Source organism: Phyllostomus discolor, chromosome X (genome assembly GCF_004126475.2).
Source record: "Phyllostomus discolor isolate MPI-MPIP mPhyDis1 chromosome X, mPhyDis1.pri.v3, whole genome shotgun sequence".
Classification (NCBI taxonomy): domain Eukaryota; kingdom Metazoa; phylum Chordata; class Mammalia; order Chiroptera; family Phyllostomidae; genus Phyllostomus; species Phyllostomus discolor.
Window position 1 is genome coordinate 25,217,220 of NC_050198.1, and position 25,549 is coordinate 25,242,768.

Consider the following 25,549-nt stretch of genomic DNA (forward strand, 5'->3'; position numbering starts at 1 on the left):
TAGGGAAATGTAAATCAAAACCACAGTGAGGTAGCTATCAACTAACACCTGTTAGAGTGGCCATTATCAATAACACACGAAATAACAAGTGTTGGTGAGGATGAAGAAACAAGGGAACTATTGTGCACTGTTGGTGAGAAGGTAAATTGGTGCAGCCACTATGGAAAACAGTATGAAGGTTCCTAATTTTTTTAAATAGAATTATTTTTTATTCAGCAATTCCACTTCTGGTTATTTATCTGAGCACAATGAAAATACTAATTTAAAGAGATATATGCAGTCTTTGCCGAGAGTTGCCATGGTTTCCTGCTTCAACAGTGCTTGAACAGAACCTGGCACTCGATCCCCATTCCAGTCAGCCATCCAGATCCTTCCCGCCATGTCCTCACAGTGACCTCAGACCACCCCAAAGCCCCTGCCACTGCTCCAGTGCCTTGAAGCTGCCTGTCCTCAGTCGCCCATCATGACAACCGTGTCTACCTCACAGGTGTGCCAGAACTCTGTCACCAGGACTCAAAGGCCACCATCAACCTCCAGATCAACCTGGGGCTCTATACTTTCTATGTCTACCTGTCCATGTCTTGCTACTTTTGAAACCGAAAAACACACCAGCGTTCATGCTGCCTGTCACGTGCCAAACCCAATAAGCAGAGACAGAGATTGAATCTTTATGGGCACTTTATTCAGATGGCTGGTGATCTGAGAAGACAGTGGGTCTGCACCCTAAAAAAACTGTCTTACATTTTCTTTCCAGGCCAGACTTTTATAACAGAGAACAAAGTGTGGTGAAAGGTTTTTGAAATTCAGGGAAAATTAGATTTAAAAAACTGCAGTATTCTTGCCCTGGGCAGTTAGCTGCTCCCAGGGAAGGGAGGTTGTCTGTCTCTCCCTAGAGCACAATGGCCCACATGCCTCCACTTGTCCCCAGGTGGTAGTCTTTAGCAGTGCTCCAGGAGGTTGGCTGTCTCTCTCCTGAGCCAGGATGGACCTTATCTGTAGTTTCTGAAACAAAAGCTTTAACATATGCATTATTTACCAGGCTTATAACTATTTACCTTAAACTAAAATTTTCCAACTCTTGAGTCCCCTATCACTTTGACAGCAGAGATGTGGCTTTGAAGAACTGTGCTAAATATTTTCTTCACCAATCTCAGGAAGAGAGGGACATGCTGGAAAACCTGATGAAGCTGCAGAATCAATGAGGTGGCCAAATTTTCCTTCAGGATATCAAGACTCCAGACTGTGATTGGGAGAATGAGCTGAAAATGCAGTGAAGTGTACATTACATTTGGAAAAAGGTGTGGATCAGTCACTACTGGACTTACACAAACTGGCCACTGAAAAAAATGACCCTCATTGGTGTGACTTCATTGAGTTCACTACCTGGATGAGCAGGTGAAATGCATCAAAAAGTTGGGTGACCACGTAGGCACCCTGCGCAGGTTGGGGTCCCCGGGATCTGGCACGGCAGAGGATCTCTTTCACAAGCACACTCTGGGAGACAGTACAGAGAACTCAGCCTTAGGCTGCCTTCCCATGGTCACAGGGGTGGGGATGAGACTTCCCTGGTCACCAAAGTAGTGTGTGCTTGTTGGAGTCACCTTCACCTTTACTATAACTTGTACCAAATCACCCACTAATGTCCTTCATTTGTACCATTCTTTCAAATAAAGTAATTTGGTTCTCCCCAAAAATATATGCACTCCTACATTTATTGCAGCATTATTCACAATACCCAAGATATGGAAGCAGCCTAGGTATCCAGTGATGGGATGACTGGATAAAAAAGTTGTGATATCTACATACGCAGATACACAATGGAATATTATTCAGCCATAAAAAGAGTGAAATTTTGCCATTTGTGCAACAACATGGATGGACCCAGAGGGCATTATGCTAAGTGAAATTAGACAGATGTAGAAAGACAAATACCATATGGTCTCACTTACATGTGGAATCTACAAAAGGAGGGTGTGAGGGAAGAAATTGACAAAACTCCCCATAAAACTAAGTTCACAGCCCTGGCTACTGTGGCTCAATAGATTCAGTGCCAGCCTGCGAACCAAAAGGTTGCTGATTTGATTCCCAGTTAGGACACATTTCTGGGTTGTGGGCCAGGTCCCCAGTTGGGGCACATGAGAGGCAATCACACATTGGTGTTTCTCTCCCTCTCTTTCTCCCTACCTTACCCTATCTAAAAATAAATAAATAAAATCTTAAATTAAAAAAACCCAAGTTCATAAATACAGAGAATTGGATTGGTGGTTGCCAGAGGCAGAGGGTGGGAGGGGGGTGACAGAAACGCCTGAAGGGCATTAGAAGGTACAAACTTTCAGTTATAAAGTAAATAAATCCTTCAATGTAATGTGCAGCATGGAGACTATAGTTAATAATACTGTATTGTATATTTGAAGGTTGCTAAGAGAGCAGCTCTTAAAAGTTCCATCAGGAGATAAAAGATTTGTAAATATGTATGGATGTTAACTAGACTTACTGAGGTGATTATTTCATAATGTATACAAATATTGAATATCTGAAACTAATATAATGTTATATGTCAATTATACTTCAATAATAATAACAATAATTAATGCTGGAGAATTCAGATCACAATAGTTCTTTCATGATGAGAAATATGATACTCCTTCCATCAACATTGGTCAGACTATGCCCAGACTGGTGTGGCTCAGTGGATTGAGTGCTGACCTGTGAACCAAAAGATCATTAGTTCAATTACCAGTCAGGGAACATGCCTGGGTTGCAGGCCAGGTCCCCAACAGGAGGTATGTGAGAGGCAACCACACATTGATGTTTCTTTTCCTCTCTTTCTCCCTCCCTTCCCCTCTCTCTAAAAATAAATAAATAAAATGTAAAAAAAAAAAACAAACCAAAAAAACCAAAAATGTTGGTCAGACTGCAGCTCTTGTTGCCTTAGAGTACAGGTGACCTACAGGAAGTGAAAATCCCAATGTTTGCCCCTCCACTCCCTAGATGGAGGCAAAGCCAGAACACAGAAGAGTCATAGCAGTGGGTCCTAAGGTTACTTTTCTGGACATAGGGCCAAAGAGAGGGTGGAAAGTTGGAAAAGTTGAAAAGAAAGGCCTTTGGTTCAATTCACATTTGGGACCCTGAGAGGAGTGTGTGTCACACTACCTCCCCTACCCCCGCATACTTCAGTTCCACATGGGAATGTCTTCGAGGTACAGCATGTTGCCATAGAAGGGATAGGAGTGTAGCCATCCAAGATTGTCCTCCAGTGATTCGTGGCCTGGACAGAAAGTTCTGTTCTGGCTGGATTTAGGCCAAGAAGAGTGAGTCAGGCTATAAGTAGAAATTTACGAGTAAACATCTATTGAGCCCCTGGAAAGTTCTGCCTGGGAAATATACTGAGAGTGGTATACAAGTGAACTACAGTTTGAACTCTCAAAAAATGATCCTTTAAGCCAAACTTGCTGAGTTCACTGATAAATAGGGTGGGGAGACCCATACATTAAGGAAGAGTAGGTCAGAAGCCTGGGAGTTCCCCCAGCCAAAGAGTAGATATAGGACACAGTTGAAGAAGAGACCGGAAGTGTAGCAGGAAACCAGGAAAAGTGCTGTGCCAGAGAAGTGGCGGGGGTGGGGAGAGGCCAGAATTTCAATACTGATGTTCAGTTCCATAAGTGCTTGGTGCACGCCCACTACACTGGGGGGCCAAATTAAGCTAATCCCCAGGGAAAGAGCTGTGTTCTTTGTTTGCCTCTGAGCACTGAGCTCTCCTTACCTTTCAGGCTGGGGAAACTGAATTCTCCAGGCCTTGAATGTGTTTTTTTCTGAGGGAACTGGAACACTTTTGTTGGATCCCAGGCTGACAGGAAAGCAGGTCCCAAATCTGGAGGCCACCCAGGACCTCACTGGTAGAGTCCCTGTTGAGGCCACATCTGTCTTAGGTTGGACAGGTAAGTCAGGACCTTCACTAGCCCAGGGGAGCACTCCCTGTCAGCAGAGAGCTTGGGTCCTGGCTACTGGCCAGAAAGCATGGAGCAAATCAGCAACTCAGCAACTCAGTTCTCTTCCACTTCCCTGGCAACCTGGGCAGGATGGCCCAATCCAGGTGTCAGCGTGGCAGAGGCCGTGGGAGTGCCCAAGGGCGGTGGGCAGGTCACTTGCATGGCCAGGCCTGCCTGGTCCAGATCCATGAACTGGGCCAGGAAGGTGTGCCAGGCAATTAACTGAGGACGGCAGGGTGGCAGTAGCTGTGTACACAACCCCCAATTTCCACACGACTTGCTGCTTCTTGTTCTTCCTGTCTGGGGTAATTTTAGTTTTTTTTGCTTGGTTGTTACTTTCAGTAACATTAGGACTGAAAAAGGGAACTAAAAAGAAATAACCCCTCTATTTGGACTCAGGAAGACACTTAGGGATGGATTTTCAAGCCCCTGGTTAAGAAAGGAATAATGGGGACCTCACTTCCTGAGGCTCTTAGATACTATGAGAATTACAGAAATGATAAATGTTTTTCATGTGACATATTTATCTCTGTGACACAATGTAGATATGGAACTGTGTCATTTACCAAGTTGTTTTGACTTCTTTTTTTTATGATTTGAAACTCTTGTGTTTCCTGTCAATTTTTGTGTGTGAAAGTTGTTTGCTCAAATTGTCAAATTAGCCAATTCATTCTGGCATTCAAAGCCGCTGTAATGTGCTCCTAGAATGGCAAAAGTCAGTCTTCTCCCCTAGTACCCAGTGATGTAAACTCTAAGCTTGTTCATTTTTTGTCCATCCATCCATCCATCCATCCATCCACCCAGTAACCAGTTTTTGAGCATAAAACTTGTATCAATATATTGTTTGAAGCTGGGATGCACGGATGAGAAATATAGGGAGGGAAGGGAAAAAGTAAAAATAAATTTACCATTCTGTGTCAAAGTGTTATGCTAGATGCTGCAGATACTGTTGGTGGCCCGCTGGTATCCCCTGAGCCCCGCTGAGCCCACATGCTGCTGGGGTAGCCAGGTTACCTCAAGGCCTGCCTCTCAGCCTAAGCACCTTAGTGGGGGGAGGGCGCAGCCAGAATGGGAGTGGTGGTGGTTACCAATAGGGGATGGAGTTTGTGGAGAAATGCCCCATTCCCCTGATGCTCCTGTGGGCCAGTTTTGAGGATGTTTTTCCAGCCTGTCAGGTGATCTCCAGCAAGATCGAACCCCATTGCCCACAGTAGTAATCAGCTCATAAACTCATCCTTTATTGGCTTCCCTCTTTTTGGCTCACTTTCCCTAGTCTTTCACTTGTGATTCCTGGGGTCACCACTCAAATAATCCACCTGCACCCAAAGTCTTTGTCTCAGGTGTTAAAGACAAAACTGCAGGTCCAAAATAATGTCACTTGTGCTAAAAGCCCATGATACCAAACCTATATAAAGTTTTCTTCTTCTATTTTCACTAATTTTGGAGAGAGAGACAAAGAGAGAAAGAGAGATCAATTTGTTGTTCTACTTATTTATGCATTCATTGGTTGAGTCTTGTGTGTACCCTGATTGGGGATCAAACCTGCAACCTTGTATCATGGCATCACTCTAACGAACTGAGCTACCCAACTAGGGCCTTGAAATAACAATGTTTAAACAAAAGTTTAGAAAGCTTTCACAAACATAAGAACAAAACCACATTTCCACCCTAATGTTGTGAAGGAAAGAAATGGATAAATCAGCAATCAGTTGGTCAATTATTCCCCCAGTAAATATTTATGTGGCGCCTATTGGGAGCCAGGTAGCTAGTCAGTACAAGGAATTGGCAGTGTTTTTCTCACAGGGAAGTGTGTGAGCCCCCTTGCAAATGGAACTTTGTCGGAAAATGAGTCATTAGCACTGATACAAGGGAGAAGTTGGACAGAGAGGAAGTGGCAGGAAGTCTGGCTTTGCCCTTTTCTACTTTCCTCCTTTCCTGCCTCCCCCTCTCTCCCTCCCTTCTTTCCTTCTTCCTTCCTTCCTTTAAAGAAATGTAGTTTTATTCTCTTCAAGTACCCATAAGGGCAGAGCTAATCTTGTTCTTTTGTTTCTATTCATTTTTTTGAACAAGTAATACGTAGATCTTTGTTCTAGAAAGAGAACAGTCTTCCTTCTTCCTCTGTCCACCAGTCATGCGGTCCCCTCCCCAAAGGCAACATTTGGGACCAGTTTCTTGTATATCTTCTTTGTTAAAAAACATATTTTTAAATTTCATTAATTTATTTCTTTAGAGAAGAGGCTTCCCTAAAGGGAAGAAAGAGAGGAGGGAAAAAGAGAGTGACACAAACATTGATGAGCGAAAGATTGGTTACCTCTCACGTGCCCCGACCTGGGGACCTGGCCTGCAACCCAGGCATATGCTCTGACTGGGAATCGAACTGGCCACCTTTCATTTCACAAGCTGGCACTCAATCCACTGAGCCACTTCATTCATTGAGCCACATTAGCTAGGGCTCTTGTGCATCTTCCAGAAGTATTGTATGCATTTACCAACTATCTGATTTTATATTTATATTATATATATATATAATATAAATATATAGAAATGGTGATATATACATTACTTTATACACACACACACACACACACATCACCATATAAATAGTAGCATTCTATACACAAAATAAACCTAACATTTTTACCAAAAAAAAAAAAATTCCTGGAGCTCTTTCTATATCAGTGTATTGGGAGTGGCCTCATTCTGGGGGCCAAACCATCAGGTATTTGGTTAGCCTACTGTTGATAGATATTTAGGTTGCAAACAGTCTTTTGCTGTTATAAACAATCTGCAGAGTATATCGTTGTTTTGAGATCATCTTGCACACAACTGAGTATACCTGTAAGATGAATCCTTAAAAAGGTGGAGTTGCTGGGTCAAATGGATGAGCAACTTTAATTTTCATAGATATTGCCCATTTGCCCTCCATAAAGGTTATGTCTATTTACATGCTGACTAGCAATAAATTAATGCACCAGTTTCTCCACACCCTTTTAAACACAGCGTATTAGTTTTCTGTGACTGTGTAGTAGATTATCACAAACTCAGTGGCTTAAAACAACACCCAATAATTAGCTCACAGTTCTGTAGGTCAGAAGTCTGGCATGGCATGGCTGGGTTCTCTGCTCAGGGCATCACAAGGTTAAAATGAAGGTGGCAGCTGGGTTGAGTTCATATCTGGAGGCTCTGGTGAAATATCTGCTTTCAAGCTTGTTTCTGTTGTTGGTAGAATTCAGTTCCTCATGGTTGTAAGTCCAAGGTCTGCCTCTCCTAAATGGCTGTTTGCTGGAAGCCGCTGTCAGCTCCTAGAATCTGTTCACATACTTTGCCACTTAGCCCTCTCTATCTTCCTGTGAACAGCATGGAATCAAATACTTCTTGTGCTTTGCATTTTTGAGTTCCCTATCTGTGGTCTCAAGATCTAGATTTAAAGGGCTTGTGTGATCAGGTCAGGACCACCCAGATCATCTTAAGATCACCTGATTTGGGAACTTAAATTACATCTGCAAAATCCCCTCACAGCAACACCTAGATTATTAAAAAAGAATTATTGGTTTTAAAGAGAGACAGAGAAGAATGGAGAGAGAGAGAGACAGACAGACAGACATTGGTTTGTTGTTCCCCTTATTTATGCATTTATTGGTTGGTTCTATGTACCCTTACAACAGATTGAACCCACAACCTCAGCATATTGAGATGACGGCTACACACCATAGCAGCAACACCTAGATTAGGAATGAGAGAGAGAGAGAGAGAGAGAGAGAGAGAGAGAGAGAGAGAGAGAGAGAGAGAGAGAGAGAGATTGATTTGTTCCATTTATTTATGCATTCATTTGGTTGACTCTTGTATGTACCCTGACCAGGGATGGAACCCACAACCTTGGTGTATCAGACGATGCTCTAACCCACTGACCTACCCAGTCGGAGCTCATCTTTTTAATTCAATAACTGATAATGGAATTTATTGGATAATGGAATTTATCTCTCTTACAATGCAGCAAATTTTTGATACGAGGTCTGTCCAGAAGGTATCCAGTCATGTAATATGCATAATGAAGACATTTATTGAAGATATGAGATGCAAGAAGCATTGCATATAGGAAAATGCCACCCAAGCCCCTTTTAAAGTAGGCGCCTTGGAACCTCATATAGTTCTTCCAATCGCTATGAGCTACCCCATTGTGTTTTCTTGAATGTCATTGACGATCTGAAATCTCTTTGCTTTCAAAGGTGATTTTAGTTTGGGGAATAGCCAGAAGTTTCAGGCACCAAATTAGGGGGGCTGAGTCACCTGGGTGATTTGATGGTTCTCCAAAAAACTCTGCATGAGATGTGATGCATGAGCAGGTGCATTATTGTGATGAAGCTGCTAATCTCCAGTTGCCCATAGCTGCAGCCTTCTGAATCATCTGAATAGTTTCCACGGAGGATTATTCAAGCTTCATGCAAAATTTGATGCAGATTAGTTGATCTACTTCAGGGGTGTCAAACTTATTTTCACCAGGGGCCACATCAGCCTTGTGGTTGCCTTCAAAGGACCAAATGTAATTTTAGGACTGTACAAATGTAATTACTCCTTAACTAGGGCCAAGGAACTCAGCACTGCCTCTGGGTAGAAACAAGGTGCTAGGCTGGATAAAACAAGGTGGAGGGCTGGATTCGGACCCCCAGCCTTGTGTTTGCCACCTGTGCTCTACTCCCTCAGTCATTTTGAATGCGATGGCCACACCATACACATGCTCACTCAACAGCATCTACTGCTCCCACTGAGTAGTCCAGTGAAGTTGTCATTGTTCACACATGTGTATTCCAGTTCACTCTCCTTGGCTGCCAGGTTACATCAATATTGCAGAAACCATTCTCATTATATTAACAATGGCTGGACTTTTTCTGGACAGACCTCTGTATATTTAAGATCCATTTGCATTTCTTTGGGTTGTGTGTGTGTGTGTGTGTGTGTGTGTGTGTGTGAATGGTACCTTCTCATATCCTTTGTCCTTTTTTCTACTGGGTTCTTGGTCTTTCTCTTTCTTTTTTAAATGCAAAAGGACAGTGATAAGCTGAAGCAGCCTCCATGGGGCTTCTCCTTTATATTCTTTATTATAGGACTTCTTTCCAGCTAGTCTTCAAATGGTTCTTCAGGTTGACTGTTATATAATTTGGTTGTAACTTTGATGTGATCATGGGAGGAGGTGAACACAACATTTACCCAGTCTGTCATCTTGACCCAGTGCGGTCTTTTTCTTTTTTTATTAGAAGAGCTCTTTAGGTGTTAAGAATCTTTCCTGCCTTAATGACTTTATCTGTCTTATTTATTTTACCTGGAACCCCATCCTCCTTCTTGCTGTCTCATGAAATCATTCATTCTTTCCAGCCCAGGTCAAACACACATTGCCCAGAGGGCCAGTGCCTGACCATACTGATGTCCACTCAGCTCCTCTTGATTCTTTTCTTGTGCTGTTCTATGCTTTATGATTGTTGGTCACTCTTGGCTCCCAGGCTGGAATGTTGAGCTTTTTTATGACAGAAATCTAAAGAAAGAGATTCAAGTATAGGACTGAGCGAGTGATATGCACAAAACTAGTAACCAAAAACTGATTGATGCCTTCAACTTTGTCTCCACATTTTCTATGTTGGTTATAAATACATGTACCTCAAAAAGCCTTGTCTTTGTAACTTCTACCTATTTTTATAATTCTTAAATGATATTAGATCATGTTAATGAGTAATCTCTCATATAATCACTCTTTTTTTTTTTTGGTTAGTTTCTCTTTGGCATAGTTTAATTAGTGAAATTTGTCTCCAAATCTGTGACATTTTTTATTTTTATTTGAAATTAATTTAAGATTTTATCAAAGAATATGTGTTCATTTTGAAAAAAGAGTCAGGTGAAACTGAAAGGCTACTAATGAATCAGGGCAATCACATTTCCCCCACTTTCCCTAGCAGATACTTTCAGTCCTTTTCTCTCTTTCTTCTGATATATAACTCCGTCTTCTTTCTTTCTTTCTCTCTAAATGTATTTTATTGATTATGATATTACAGTTGTCCCAACTTTTCCCCTTTTGCTACCCTTTACCGAGTGCCCCTCACTCCCTCAGGCAATTTCTTCTACCCCTGCTCATGTCCATGGATCATGTGTATAAGTTCTTTGGCTACTCCATTCCCTATACTGTTCTTAACATCCCCAAACTACCTATTTGTACTTCTTAATCCCTGCACCTTTTCCTGTTCTCCCCCTTCCCCCTCCCAACTGATAACCCTCCAAATGATCTTCATATCTTTGATTCTGTTTCTCTTCTGCTAGTTTGCTTAGTTTGCTTTTTATATTCAATTGTTGATAGTTGTGAATTTATTGCCATTTTAATGTTAATAGTTTTGATTCTCTTTTTCTTAAATCAGTCTCTTTAACATTTCATAAAATAATGGTTTGGTCATGATGACCTCCTTTAGTTTCACCTTGTCTGGGAAGCTCTTTATCTGCTCTTCGATTCTAAATGATAGCTTTGCTGGGTAGAATAATCTTGGCTATAGATCCCTGCTTTTCATGACTTTGAATACTTTTCACCAGTTCCTTCTAGCCTACAGTTTCTTTTGGGACATCAGCTGACAGACAGTCTTATGGGAACTCCCCTGTAGGGAACTAACTTCTTTTCTCTTGCTGCTTTTAAGATTCTTTATCTTTAACCTTTGGCATTTGAATTATGATGTGTCTTGGAGTGGGCCTCTTGTTTGGGACTCTCTGTGCTTCCTGGACTTGCATGTCTATTTTCTTTACCAAATTAGGAAAGTTTTTTCTCACTATTTTTTCAAATAGATTTCCAATTTCTTGCTTTTTCTCTTTTCTTTCAGGTGCAAATGTTGGACCTCTTGAAGTTGTCCCAGGGTCTGCTTTACTATCCTCATTTTCTTAGATTCTTTTTTCTTCTTGTTCTGATTGGTTGTTTTCTTCCTTATGTTCCTAATCATTGATTTGATTCTTGGCTTCATCCACTCCACTTTTGTTTCCTTGTAAGTTGTTCTTTATTTCAATTAGTGAATCCTTTGTTTCTGAGTGGATCTTTTTTATGCTGTTGAGGTTCTTGATAAGTTCCCTAAGCACCCTTATAACCAGTATTTTGAATTCTGCATCTGATAGATTGCTTGTCTCCATTGTGTTTAGCTCTTTTTCTGGAGTTTTGGTCTGTTCTTTTATTTGGGCCACATTTCTTTGTCTCCTTGTTTTGGCAGCCTTCCTGCATTTGTTTCTATGTATTAGATAGAGCTGCTTTGACTCACTGTCTTGGTAGTGTGGCCTAATATAGTAGGTATCCTATAGGGTCCAGTGGCACAGCCTCCACTATCACTCTAGCTGAGCACTTGAGGAGCCCTTTATTGTGGGCTGAGTACACCCTCCTCTTGTAGTTGAGCCTTGGTTGCTGTTGGCAGATCAATGGGAGGGACTTACCCAGGCCAGTCAGCTGCAAGGATTGGCTGTGACTACAGACCACCAACCTTCACCCTCCATGGAGGATGAGCTGTGCAGAGGCAGGGTGGTGGTGCTCCAGTGTGGCTTGTAGCTGTCCACTGGGTGTGTGGGCCCTGGGGTTTCCTGGGTGGTGCAGGCCAGGGTCAGCCTCCACCTGTGTTTTGCCCAGGGCCACCCTTCCTCAGCTATAAAGTAATCTGAGATGGCTGCTACTAGTGCTGGGCTTGCAGATTCCCAGGTGAAGCCAAACAGTGAATCTAGGCTGGCTGCTGCTAGTGCCAGGCCTGGGGCTCACTGAGACCAGCTGTTGCTTGTTTGAGAGGATTTAGGAAGTTGTGAAGCATGAGCCAAGACCAGCTGTTCATATGGAAAAGCAGCTTGGGTGGTCCTGTAAGTTGGGTCGGGTCTCTGGGTATCTCCAAGGCAGGCCAAATTGTATTAGCTTGTTGGAGTCTCAGATGTGGCACCAGTTTGCCAGCTCTGTGAGGCGAGAGTTTAGAAAAGGGACAGTGGCCTCTGCTAGCCTTGATGCCAAACACTTCAGTTTTTCCCAGTATGCCACTGGTACATTTCAAGCTGCTACCCTGGTGCTGGAGCTCAGAGGGAGTGAATCTGAGTAGGTGATACTGTGTGTGGATTCTTTAAGAGGAACTGCTTGGGGCTCCAGAAGTTTCTTTCAGCAACTCAAACCCTGATGGCTTTTGCTGCCAGAAGTTGTGGGGACTTACCTTCCTGGCACTGGAACCCTTGGCTGGGGGTCCTGGTGTGAGGCTGGGACTCCTCGCTCCCAAGATATCCCTCCTAAATTTTTATCCAACACACCTGGGTGTGGGACCAGCCTGTTCTGTGTCTGTGCCCCTCCTACCAGTCTGGATGGATGTAGTTGTCAGACTTCGATTCAACTCGATTTCTGATGCTCGCTTCTGAGTGATGGTTGTTCTACACTTTAGTTGTAATTTTGATGTGGTTGAGCGAAGAGGCAAGCCATGTCTGCCTATGCCATCATCCTGACTGGAAGTCTGTTCTTTCTTGCCTTCTTAATGAGTGTGAAGTAGGCAAGCCACGGCTAGATTCAGAGGCTTGGCAATGTCATCAGAACCCAGTCCTTTCCTTTTCTTCTACTCTCCTATCCTGTATCCTGTTTTCATACTCAGTTTGCTCCTAATAGTCACAAGATGGTTTATATGGCTTCAGGAGTCACATTTTCATACCACATCATTCAAGAAGAAGAATAAAATTCTCCCTTCATGCTCTTCTCTTTTGTTTTGCTTGGGAAAGAGGGATGGGTAATTCCTTTCCCAAAGCTCCAAGCGGACTTCCCTTTGTATTTCTTAAACCAGAAATAGGTCACATGAGATCCCAGATGCAAGGAAATCTGGGAAAGCAAGTGTGTGGCATTTTCACTCTCCATAAATAGAAAAGGAGGTTGGAAATGTGTAGCCAACCAGTGGCATATGCCTGTTAGGGTATTTTTTTCTGCCACTGACAGACTACTCAACTTGAAATGGCTTAAACAATAATGGGGTTTGTCATCTCATATAAAAATAAGTCCAGAGCTAGGGAATTCCAAAGTTGGTTGATTCAGTGACAAAATGATATCAGCAAAGATCCAAGCCCTTTTCATCTTTCTGCTGTGTTAGCCTCAATTGTTGGCCTTGGTTCTCTGGCTTGTGTCCTCATGGTCACAAAAGGGCTACAGTAGCTGCAAAGATCACAGCACATTGATTGAATTACAGAAAGAATGTCCTGTCTTCCTGTCATTTTCTCTTTTAAACATTTTATTTATTTATTTTTAGAGAGAGGGGAAGGGAAAGAGAAAAAGAGGGAGAGAAACATCAGTGTGTGGTTGCTTCTCATGTGCCCCTAACTGGGGACCTGGCCTGCCACCCAGGCATGCACCCTAGATTAGGAATCAAACAAGAGACTTTTCAGTTTGCAGACCAGCACTCAATCCACTGAGCCACACCAGCCAACATATGTATCACCTGTTTATTTGTAAACCATTTACCATCATAGGGAGTAAATGACCATGATTGACTCAGCAGGATTCTCCCTCTTGGGGAAGGAGAGGAGTCCCAACACTTCCTGATGCAAATAAAAATCACCTATAGTTAAATGAAATTGGAGTTCTTTTAACAAGGAAAGAGGGGGGGATGGCTACTGAGGAGGCAGCAAATAATAATGTCTGCCACATTTTTTTTCCTGGAGTTTATAGTTGCCTTGATTTTTTAATTCACTTTTTAAATTCCATGAATATTGATTAAAGCTTTACAAAATCTGAGGAACTATTCTAGGTATTGGGTATTTCTCTTAAACAAGAAAACTTTAGTCCTTTGCTGTATGGACTTTACAAGAAGATCATGCAGGTTGGGAACATTGGTGGGTAGTTCCCTAAACTGTCACTAGCAATTGTCTCCTGCAATTTTCATGTGGGTTTACATGTACTTGTTTGAATAACTCAGTTTGCTCAACAATGATTTATTTTTCTTTAAAACTTCAAGTACTTCTTGGCCTTTCTAAGAGTAATTTGTTTGAATTCTTAGGAGAGGTTTTACAGTTTCTTTTTTTGTTTGTTTTTTGTTTTGTTTTGTTTTTTAATATATTTTATTGATTATGCTATTACAGTTGTCCCATTTCCCCCCTTCTCTCCCCTCCACCCTGTACCCCCCTCCCACCCACATTTCCCCCTTTAGTTCATGTCCATGTGTCATACTTATGAGTTCTTTAGTTTCTACATTTCCCGTACTATTCTTGCCCTCCCCCTATCTATTTTCAACCTACATTCTATGCTACTTATTCTCTATACCTTTTCCCCCTCTCTCCTCCTCCCACCCCCCTGCTGCTAACCCTCCATGTGCCCTCCATTTCTGTGGTTCTGTTCCTGTTCTAATTGTTTACTTAGTTTCTTTTGGTTTTGCTTTAGGTGTGGTTGTTAATATTTGTGAGTTTGCTGTCCTTTTACTATACATGTCTTTTCTTTATCTTCTTTTCTTAGATAAGTCCCTTTAGCATTTCATAAAATAAGGGCTTGGTGATGATGAACTCCTTTAACTTGACCTTATCTGAGAAGCACTTTATCTGCCCTTCCATTCTAAATGATAGCTTTGCTGGATAGAGCAATCTGGGATGTAGGTCCTTGTCTTTCATGACTTGGAATATTTCTTTCCAGCCCCTTCTTGCCTGTAAGGTCTCTTTGGAGAAATCAGCTGACAGTCTGATGGGAACTCCTTTGTAGGTGACTGTCCCCTTACCTCTTGCTGCTTCTAGGATTCTCTCCTTCGTTTTTACCTTGGCTAATGTAATTATGATGTGCCTTGGTGTGTTTCTTCTTGGGTCCAACTTCTTTGGGGCTCTCTGAGCTTCTTGGATTTCTTGGAAGACTGTTCCCTTTGCCAGATTGGGGAAGTTCTCCTTTATTATTTGTTCAAATACGTGCTCAATCTGTTGCTTTTCCCCTTCCGATTCTGGTACCCCTATAATTCGGATATTGGAACGTTTAAAGGTGTCTTGGATGCTCTTAATCTTTTCCTCAATTTTTTGAATTCTTATTTCATCATGCTTCCCTGCTTGGTTGATTCTATCTTCCTTCTGGTCCACTGTATTGTTTTGAGACTCATATTCCTTCCTTTCACTATTGGCTCTCCTCCGCGTATCTTCCTGCATCTGTTTATCTGCATTCTTTCATCTAAATTTCATCCAAAATCAACCAGTTCCGTGAGCTTTCTGATCACCAGTGTTTTGAACTGTGCATCTGATAGATTGGCTAATTCTTGGTCGCTCAAAAGGATGAGTCCTGGGGGACTGATCTGCTCTGTTGAAAACATATTTTTTTTCCCCTGTCTCTCCTTTTTTTTTTTTTCCCGGTCTGGTTGCTCTTGTTACAGTGGGGGGCAGAGCCTTAGGTGCTCACCGGGGCTGGGCACCCCAGTCGCTAGATTGTGACGTTATATGTGGGGGTGGGGCGGGAGCGGGAGCAGGGCGGGAGAAAACAATGGCGGTAGTTCCATTCCCCTGGACTCAGACCCTTGTCTGGGCTTCTGGGCCGCGAGTTCTGCCCTGGCCCACAATCGCTACCCCTCTGGGTCTGCCAGCCGCAGCTTGCGTACTCAGGGATCACCGCTGCCTTCTTGCACCCCCGGATGGCTTTTGCGCCGATTTCGCGCCAAACCTTCCCCCGACCTCCGCGCGCCGCCGACCCGAGCCAGCCCCGCGCCTGCCCGGCTCGTCTTCTCCTACCCGTCCGGATGAACACGTCTACTTCAACTTCTTGGCTGCCCGACTTCCATTCAGATAAATCCTCTGCCGGATCTGGGTGTTATTCTGATAGTAAATTATTGTTGTAAATTATTGGTTTTCTAATCTTGGTTGTACAAGGAGGTACGGTGCATCCACCTATTCCTCCATCTGGCCGGAAGTCCGAAAATTTCTCAGGTTTTACAGTTTCAATGGTCAATAACTGGATAATCAACAAAACAAACTTTCCTAGAAGTAAAAGGATGAATACTCTTGTTTTTTCATGATGAACACCTTTAAATACATTCTACCATTCCTGATTTGGAGATTTTCCTTTTCACTACTGTTCTAATTGAGAAATAATAGGAAGAGGAGTTCACACTATGATATAGAAAAGATTCCATGCTTTTAAAAAGATTCCATACTTTTTTTCAGAGTATCTTATTTAAGGCTCTTTATTTTCCCTTGCTGGAATCAGAATAATGAACAGATGCTCTCCAGATTTGCCTATACAACAATTGTCTCTTGCAATTTCCTCTCCAGGAGCTAAAACATGTCAGAAGTTTTTCTTTCTTCTAAACTCTGCTACAACTTTGTAAGTTTTGCTTCTCCAAAGCCAGTATTTATATAGGGTGGGGCAACAGTATATTTACATTTGTGAGTACATGAAACACAGAATTTACTCTTTTATTATTATTTATTAATTACTGAATTATTTTCCATACAAACAACTGTAAACCTACTTTTTTTGCACCCTGTATTTTGAGTAGACATGCCAGTAGTCTTAGTAGCATGTCCTGTATGGCTCATAATAATAAAAACATTTAATCAGTCAGTTAACTTCCACAGTAGAATGTGAAGTCCAAGAACTTTCATATTAACTATAGTGTTTTCATGAAATATTTTAGTAATGATAGGAACAATCTTTTGTTTGAATCTAGATAAATCTATCAAAGAGATAAGTTTCACCCAATACTATTGGTTAAGTGTTTCAAGGCTTTGGAACAAAACTTTCCCATAATTGTTGTACTTTTTCTTGGTGCTAATGAAAATGTAGGTTTTAACTATGTGAAAATTCATGTTGTCCTGACTGGGTAGCTCAGTTGGTTGGAGTGTTGCTCTGATAAGCCCAAGGTTGTGGGTTCTGTCTGCGGTCAGGGTACATACAAGAAGCAACCAATGAATCTGTAAATAAGTAGAACAATAAATCAATGTTTCTCTCTCGTTCTCCCTTGCTTTCTTTCACTGAAATCAATACATAAATTTTTTTTGAGAAAAAGAATTTATGTTTAGTATAATCTGAAGTCATGGCCATGTTAGGTAAAGAGATGATCCATTTTGTCCAAAAGAGAACTGTTTGTTTGGCCATAAAATTATCTTTCATTTTAACAGAGTAATTTTATGAAAATTTTCTTCACAGACATAATAGAAGCTGCAGAACTGGTAGGGGACTGATGGTTCTTTGGTCATGTTTATGAAGTCAGACTTCCCACTATAAAAACATTTATGTCACTTTTTCATGGTGAACAAATGGTATAAGGTCAACTTTGTAAAACTACTTGTTCTTCTCATTTGTACTCATATTGATACTAAAAGTAAAATTTTTATTTAAATGTTTCATCAAACTCTTCAAACACCCAGGAACTGTTGACAAAGTTAGCCTAACTGATTCAAGCACACCCCACCATGGAAGCCATAGAACATTCCACAGGCATCCAAGCCTTCAGGTGGTAAGGGGCGGCCCAATGCTTCCCAGACTCCCGTTGGACTTTGCCCCTCTGCACTCCTGCTCTTGATGCTGGGTTTTCTCTCTCAGGTCCAGTCCTGCTCTTACCCTTTGAGATCCTCAAATAATCTTGGCTACCTAAGGCCTGATACTCACCATGCTTGGCCTTGCCCTCAGTTCTCTCTGTTCTATCTGTGTGTTATAAATGTCCTGCTCCAGCCTGGCCCCAGGAAGGGACCCCCCCACCCAGCACTGGACTGTCTGGGTACTTCTCTCCAGAGCAGAGACATGTCCCATGTTATAGGAACAGGAACAAAGTAGCTGTCGGGCTCCAAGGCCTGCCCTTGGGGGTGTGCACCATCATCCCCTTGCACACAAGTGCCCTTGTTGAAGAGAAGTTTGACATCCATTCCTGGCCACTGAGCACTGTATGGAGACATCTGTTGGAGTTCCTAATGGACCTGCTGCATGCATCCCGGTATCAGAGGATCTGACACACCTCTCTACCTGCCTCTGACAGACCTCTATCTGTCCTGTTTATCAAAGAGTCTTCCCACCTCTGCAGGCCACCCTGTATGTGATTTGCATTGCAGGCTGCAGGTTTACATAATGATAGCCTTCACTGAGTGCTTTCTGTGTGCCGGATACTGCACTAAGTATGTCACACGGATTACCGCTTTAAGCCTAGTTACAACTTGGGGAGATAGATACTATGTTCAGACCATTTCACACATAAGGCAACTGAAGCTTCCAGAGTTTCTGTCACTGGGAAAAAGTCACCACAGCTTTCCAGTGCCTGTTGCACAGCCAGACTGAATGAATGACTCGTGCCCCCACTCTAACTCATCATCCAGGCAGCAGGTAACCTGTAAATTTGCTGTCCTCTGTTCAGAATATACCGTTCCTTGGTCACTAGAGTTTTCATCCCTACTGCCTCGGTGCCCTACCATAATGTCAATCGCCTGTTAATATCTAGCAACTTTTCTTCTTGTGCCAGTAAGACTCAGCCTCTGTCAGATTTAGGGAAAGAAAATAGGATATTGTGCAATGTGGAGGAAAGAGGGATAGATGGCATGGGCCAACAGACATTGGGCTCCAAAGGAGACAATCAGAGAAAACAGCCCAAGATTCCCTCCCCCAGATCCCACTGCTTCAGCTCTCCCTGATGAAAATGTGAAGTCTACTTTCTTGGTTCCTGCAAGCTCACAGGCTTCCTCAGCCCTATGGAATTCCACCATCACTGATTCCTGTCCAGGTACCCAACAGCATCTTCTAGTACTCCCTGCCTTGTCTGGCTCATAAGCACCTGCCCCACGCCTTGGCCAGGTGGCTTGATTGGTTGGAGTATTGTCCTGGTGCACTGGGTTTGCAGGTTCCACCCCCAGTCAGCAAGAATCAATCAGTGAGTGCATCAATGGCTGGAACAGCAAATCGATGTTCATCTCTCTCATCAATGAATTTTTAATTTAAAAATTGTTATTTAAAAAAAAGCCTGCCCCATTCTTTCCTGTATTAGTTTCCTATCTCTGCTGTAACAGATTACCACAATTTAGTGACTTAAAACACCACTGTATCATCTTACAGTTTGGAAGGTTAGAGATGCAGACATCAGGATGTTTGCTATATTCCTTCAGGAGGCTCTAGGTTAGAATGCATTTCCTTGCCTGTTCCAGCTACAGACTGCCTGCATCCTTTGGCTCCTGGCCCCTCCTTCAACCTTCAAAGCCTTCAACATAGTATCTTCTGATTTCTGTCTCTGTCTCTCTGTCTCTCTCTGCCCATCTCTCTCTCTTTTCCCTGCCTTCCCCTCTCTCTCTCCCTGACCTCAGATTCTATCACATCACCTTATCTAATTCTCACCCTCCTGGCTTCCTCTTAGGACTGTTATGATCACATTGGGACCAGATGGATAATTCACAGATATCCCCACCATGATATCCTTAACTTGATCGCATCTACAAAGTCTCTTTTGCCACATAAGGTGACACATTCATTGGTTCCAGGTATTACCATACCTCCAACCCCAAAGACCCTACCGCTGCAGATGGAAAGCAGGAGAATACAGGCAGGAGATCCTGGGTTGTGGCAGTGACCCTGGCTATCTCTAGTTAATATGGACTGTGGGAAAAGGAGATGGACCAAAGGAAACCTGACTTCCTTCTCAGAAAAAGGTAAAGGCCTTTCCTCAGACAAATTTGGAGCATTCCCAACTCTACTTTTCCCTACCTAGCTGCCCAGGTGAGAGACAACAGAGGGATGGGTGCTGCCCTTAAAATCATGTCATCTTACCCCCCCGCACACACACACACACACCAAGAATTAATGGCCAGGAAGGAAAGCCATCACTTCCACACACATGCCCACTTCTGTCCTGTCCATCTCCTGTTTCGCAGCTTTGCCCCTGTTTTTGTCTCTTCCTATATAACCTGGAGACTTGCCTGATGACCTTATTTTCCCATCCTTAACACCAGTGGTTGTTCAAGCAGGCCTACCCTTGGCTCTTCCACTTTAATAGAAATCTGTATACCGTTCCTGGTCTTCTGGATATCAACCACTGTACTTCAAGGAGGTGGATATTGTTCAGGAAAAAGGGTCTGGAAATATTCACCTCTGATCTTTTCTTATTCTCCCCAGCCTCTTGACCCAGGCCTTCTGATCAGAATGTGCTGCACGCACAGTCTTGCCTCAACAGAATATGGCTCACTGTGAACTCAACTTTGTGAATAATTGTGAGGTGGTGTTTTGGGTTTTCTTTCAGTCCTAAGATCTCAAAAATGCTTAATGTTTTAGTTCATTTAGATATAATTTGTGAAGATCCTGAAATTTAAGGAAAAATGATGATTTGTAATAACAAGCAAATACACTGTTTAAAGTCATGGCTGCCCCAGAATAGCCAGAACATATGATCAACATGTGGAAAACATCTGCCTGAATGGTGTGGCCACAACAGATACCAGAGAAGTGAGGGTTTTTTGGTCCTAAGAACACCAAAACAAAGTCCTTGTAATTATATAGCAAGTTGATATTCCAAGGGATCTAAAAAAAAATCCTTTTCACTGTAAAATAAAACAGAAACACAGCAAAACAAGTACATGACTTAATAAATTATTCTAAGCCAAATATCCTTGTAACCATCACTCAGGTCAAGAAATAGAGTTTTGCCAGCCAGCCTAGAAACCCCTCATGTTTCCTATCCAAATCACAGCTCCTTCGATCTCTGAGAAATAACCATGATGCAAACTTTTATGCTAACCACAACAAATAGTTTTGTCTATTTGTGCACCCCTATATTCTATAATTTAGCTTGTTCTTTAAATTTTTTTATTTAGCTCTGACTCCTGTGGCTCAGTTGATTGGGCATCATTCCACAAAACCTGGTTCGATTCCTGGTTGGAGCACATGCCTGGGTTGCAGGTTCGATCCCTTGTCAGGGCATAACTGATCAATGTTTCTGTCTTCCATTGATGTTTCTCTCCCTCTCTTTCTTCCTCCTTTCTGTTCTCTCTAAAAATAAAGAAAATTTTTTTAAAATAAAAACTTTTATTTAAATGTCTTCTAAACCACTTTTAACCTATTTCCTCTCTTCCATCCCCTTCTTTTTCTTATAATTTATCTCTTGAAGGACCTGAGCCATCTTGTCCTGTAGGGTTTCCCACAGTTTGGATGTTCCCCATTCACACTCATGGCACTGTTTGCCATGCTCCTCTGTCCTACATCAGAGGAGATTTGCACTGTGAAAAGGAGGAATGGTGAATGTGACTATCTCACCAGCTCATCCATGGTGTTTTCTAAGAAATCTTGTGAATGGGGCTGGTGATGTGGAGTCCTCCATGGCTGTGATGGTGCCTGCTTCCTCAGCCTAGTCAACTGGACTTCCAGGAAACCCAGCTTCCCTCATGGAACTCCTTCCATCCCAGGGCCAGGGGACTTTGGACACAGCTGTAGTCTCCTGGCTTCATTCCAAGCTCTGACTGGCTTCAGTGAGGTGGTGGGGGAAGCAGCCCTCCCTACAAAAAATGCTGTAGGGCCTGCCTGGAATGGGGCCTGTCTTCCTGCTTGAAACAGCATTGCAGCAGATAAGGTGATCTATGCCTGTTGGTAATGCCCCTGGCAAGTTGCTTCAAAACTAAGCCTGGTCCTGGCTGGGTGAATGAATTGGTTGGAGCATTGTCCAGTACACTAAAGGTTGCAGCTGTGATCTCTGCTCAAGGCACATACCTGAGTTGTGGGTTCGATCCCTGGTTGGGGCACATATGGGAGGAGGCAACCAATGGATGTTTCTCTGCCTGTCTCTTTCTGTCTCTCCCTCTACCTCCCTCCCTAAAATCAATAAACATATCCTTGGGTGAGGATTAAAATAAAATGAAATAGGCTTTAAAAAAATGAAGCACAGGTGATTGCCTAAAAGCATTCTTTGTCAAAGCCTCTTATTGCCCTGTCCTGGCTTGGCCTACAACACAGGCTGAGCTGTTGTAGGCGGCAAAGGAAGCTACTAATCCTTGTGCCAGATACCACCAGAACATGTAAAACATAGGTGGTAGATGTTGCATGGGTACCTCTGTGTGGGATCCAGTGGTCAGTACCTGCATAGCCCTGAGCTATTCCCTTCTAGAGACAGCCACCCACATGACTAACACTATTCAGGCCCCAGGGAAATACTTAGGTCCAGTGTTTAGCCTGTGTTGTGAAAACCAAAGGCAACTATTTATGGATGCCACGAAGGTTTGGGGGTTGTGCCTCCTCTGATCTTGGAGTTGGCCACTGCTTTTGAGGGCAGGAAGGATTTGAGCTGCAGAAAGTTTAAGTGAAAGAAAAAAATTAACTTGTCAAAACCTTCATTCCAGATAGCATGAATGTAAGAGATTTACACAGACCCAAGTACCACTTCCCACGGATGCTGGATGTCTGTATTCTTGCTTCTCTGTGTTCCAATTGTGGTTCCAGAGGTATCACATGGTGGCTAAGGAACACTATGAGACAGTAAACAAATCATATTACTCTGACATTATACATATGTATGATATCTACACACACACATACTCATAATATACAGAAACAGGATATTGGTTCTCCATAATGGAACCTGGATGGACATTGACCATTAATAATGTAAAAAGTTATATATTTATAAAAACATTTAACAAGATTTAATTAAAATTTCAAATTAATAATATCTCAGCATGACTTAAATCACATTCACTTTAAATTCTGATGTTATACAGTTAAAACAATTAGACTTGATATGGGACCCTGCAAATGTGGAGGCTGGGCCAGACCTTGTCCTTATAGACCCTGTCTGTAAGGCAGCTCAGAGCAATGTCCCAGCAAGCCCTCGCTAATTGCAAACTGCTTGCTTTAAAGCTCAAAGCCAGAGCCATCCTCCTTTGAGAATGCTGCTGTTTCTGCCTTTTTTCTTTATTGCTTCTATTTCAATTTTAATTATGAATGTGGATTACTAGATTAATTATAATCCTAAAAACCTTCAAATGTTTGTGGTAGCCCAGAGTAGTAAGATACCAGGATTTTGTCTCTTTTCAGTTTCTTCCAAGTTCTCCCCTTTCCTAAATTTTCATATTTTCCGAATTACTTTTTTAATAATATGATAAAAAAGAAAAAAACAACAAACTTCTGTTCTTGAGCAGGAAATAACTCTTCTTGATCAGGAATGTGATTCCTGTAAACCTTAATAGATTTTTTAAAAATTTTATTTATTTTTAGAGAGAGGGGAAGGGAGAGAGAATGAGAGGGAGAGAAATATTGACCGGTTGCCTCTCATACACAGCCTGGCTGGGGACCAAACCCGGAACCCAGGCATGTGCCCTGCCTGGGAATCAAACTTTTCACTTTGTAGGTAGACACCCTACCAAATGAGCCACACCAGTCAGGGCTAAACCCCAATAAATTTTAAGAGAATCAATTCAGCTGTTCAGTGTCTACTGACTGAGCACCTACTGTATGCCAGGCACCATTGTGGGAGTTGGGGATATAGCAGCAAAGTTTTCACTTTCTGAAACAAAACATCTAAAGCTCTCTCCTAAAAAGTCTGCAGAGAACTGTAGGATGAAGACAAGTGGATGATGGCTGGGGAATGAGGAGAGGTAGAAACAGGAGGTAAGCCTAACCCTGAATTGATTTGGGATTCATTTATTTTGTTTCACACCTAAGTCTTGCTACCTATGAAGTGATTTTAGTATTTTTATACACAAGCTTATGCAACAAACCCTATTTTAAATGGATACTTAGTAATTATTACAATGAAATGGAATCAGTTTTGCGATGAGTTTTTGTGACATACAAATACTTATGTTTAAAGATACATTTACCTGGCTGGAGTAGCTCAGTGGGTTGAGCAAGGGCTGGGAACCAAAGTGTCCCAGGTTCGATTCCCAGCCAGGGTACATTCCTGGGTTGCAGGCCATAACCCCCAGCAACCGCACATTGATGTTTCTCTCTCTCTCTCTCTCTCTCTCTCTCTCTCTCTCTCTCTCTCTCTCCCTCCCTTCCCTCTCTAAAAAAAATAAATAAAATCTTTTAAAAAAAGATACATTTAAAAAATTCTCAGTGAGAATGATGAATAATTGCAATCAGCCTCAATCATGGAGTCATAGAGTGGAAGACAAGCAGCCACCTCTTTAGGTGAGAAGCCCTCTGTAGATTTTGCAATGGTCAGTGATTTCAGCTTATTGCTCAAAAGAATAGCAGAGAAGGTTTTATAATCCCTGTAGTGGGGGTGGGGTGAGGGTGTTATAAGACACACCCTGATGAAGTTGGAACTTGCCAACTCCTGAAAAGGGCAGGCAGGGTGGAGACACTTGGCTAACCAGAAGAGCAAAGTTCAGTCCAGACCTCATGCCCTTTCCTGGTCAGCTGCCAAGCCCCTAGCTTGGGTGTTCAAAACTTGAATATTTTGGCCCTGGCTGGTGTGGCTCAGTGGATTGAGCACTGGCTTGTGAACTGAAGGGTTGCTGGTTCGATTCCCAGTCAGGACACATGCCTGGGTTGCAGGCCAGGTCCCCAGTTGTGGGCATGTGAGATGTAACCACACACTGATGTTTCTCTCCCCCTCTTTCTCCTCCCCTTCCCCTCTGTCTAAAAAGAAAGAAATAAAATCTTTAAAAAACTTGGATATTTTGTAAATTAGCCCCAAATTGAAGAGAGGGTGGAAAATGGTGTCCCTCAATCAAGCTGGGCTTAGGAACTGTAGAAGGAGGAACTCCCTCTCTCCTTATCTGGTGGTAGGAAAGAAACAGGGAAGGCCTCTGTGAGGGGCTCCTTGCTTCCTACGTGTAGGATTTGGGTGGGGTGTGGCTAAACCAGCACAATTATTTTCCTGGTTGATACTTCACTTTAGCTCTGAGGGAAATTTCTGCAAAAAGACTATTGTTTCCTCATGTTTGTAGAACTGGAGAAAAGCTTGCCAAATTTACCTTTGCCAAAGTTCTGGATGATTACTTGGTTCTTAAATTGGTTTTGATCTGATCAGCTTCTCACAGCTAGTACCATCCTTAGATCTGAGGTGCCTGCCCTGTGCACCACATTTCAGAGAGCTCCACAGGTCACAAAAACACATTTATTAACACATGGGCACCGCCTGGCTGAGGATAGGCACTGGCACAGCCTGGACGCGACCTTGAACTTCTACTCCCATTAATGATGAGATGTTTAGACATCCTGTGTCCTTCAAACTAAAGGTAACCATGGCCACAAGCTGTGGAAATTTGTGGGTTGTGCTGCTGAAGACACCACAGGTGAAGAGCGTTTCAGAGTGTGAGGAGGAGGCTTTGCAGGACCGCAGTGCTTGGTAAGAGAAAAGACATCGTCATGGAATTTGTCAAAGTGTTTCTCTCAAAACACATGAATGTAAGTACTGCTTGTATGGTTCTGAAGGTACTCATGAACTAAAGTGATTTTTCACAACATGGCAGGTGAGGAACATCAGCAAAGTACTAAAGAGTATTTAAAAACAAACATTAAAAACAAACATACAATAATATTTTAAAAATTTATATTACTTTTGATTTGGTATATATGTTGGTCTTGATCAAATGTGTGAAATGTGACACCAGTTTTTTATATTGTTTTACTGTTCCAAAATATTTAATAAGAAAGAATTATATTTTAAAAAACTTAAATTTAA

At 42.4% G+C, this 25,549-nt stretch overlaps 1 pseudogene; it reads left to right on the top strand.

Moving 5' to 3' along the window:
* The first annotated feature begins 352 nt into the window (after nt 1–352).
* LOC114505679 lies at nt 353–1,668 on the top strand (annotated as a pseudogene).
* Nucleotides 1,669–25,549: the final 23,881 nt, after the last annotated feature.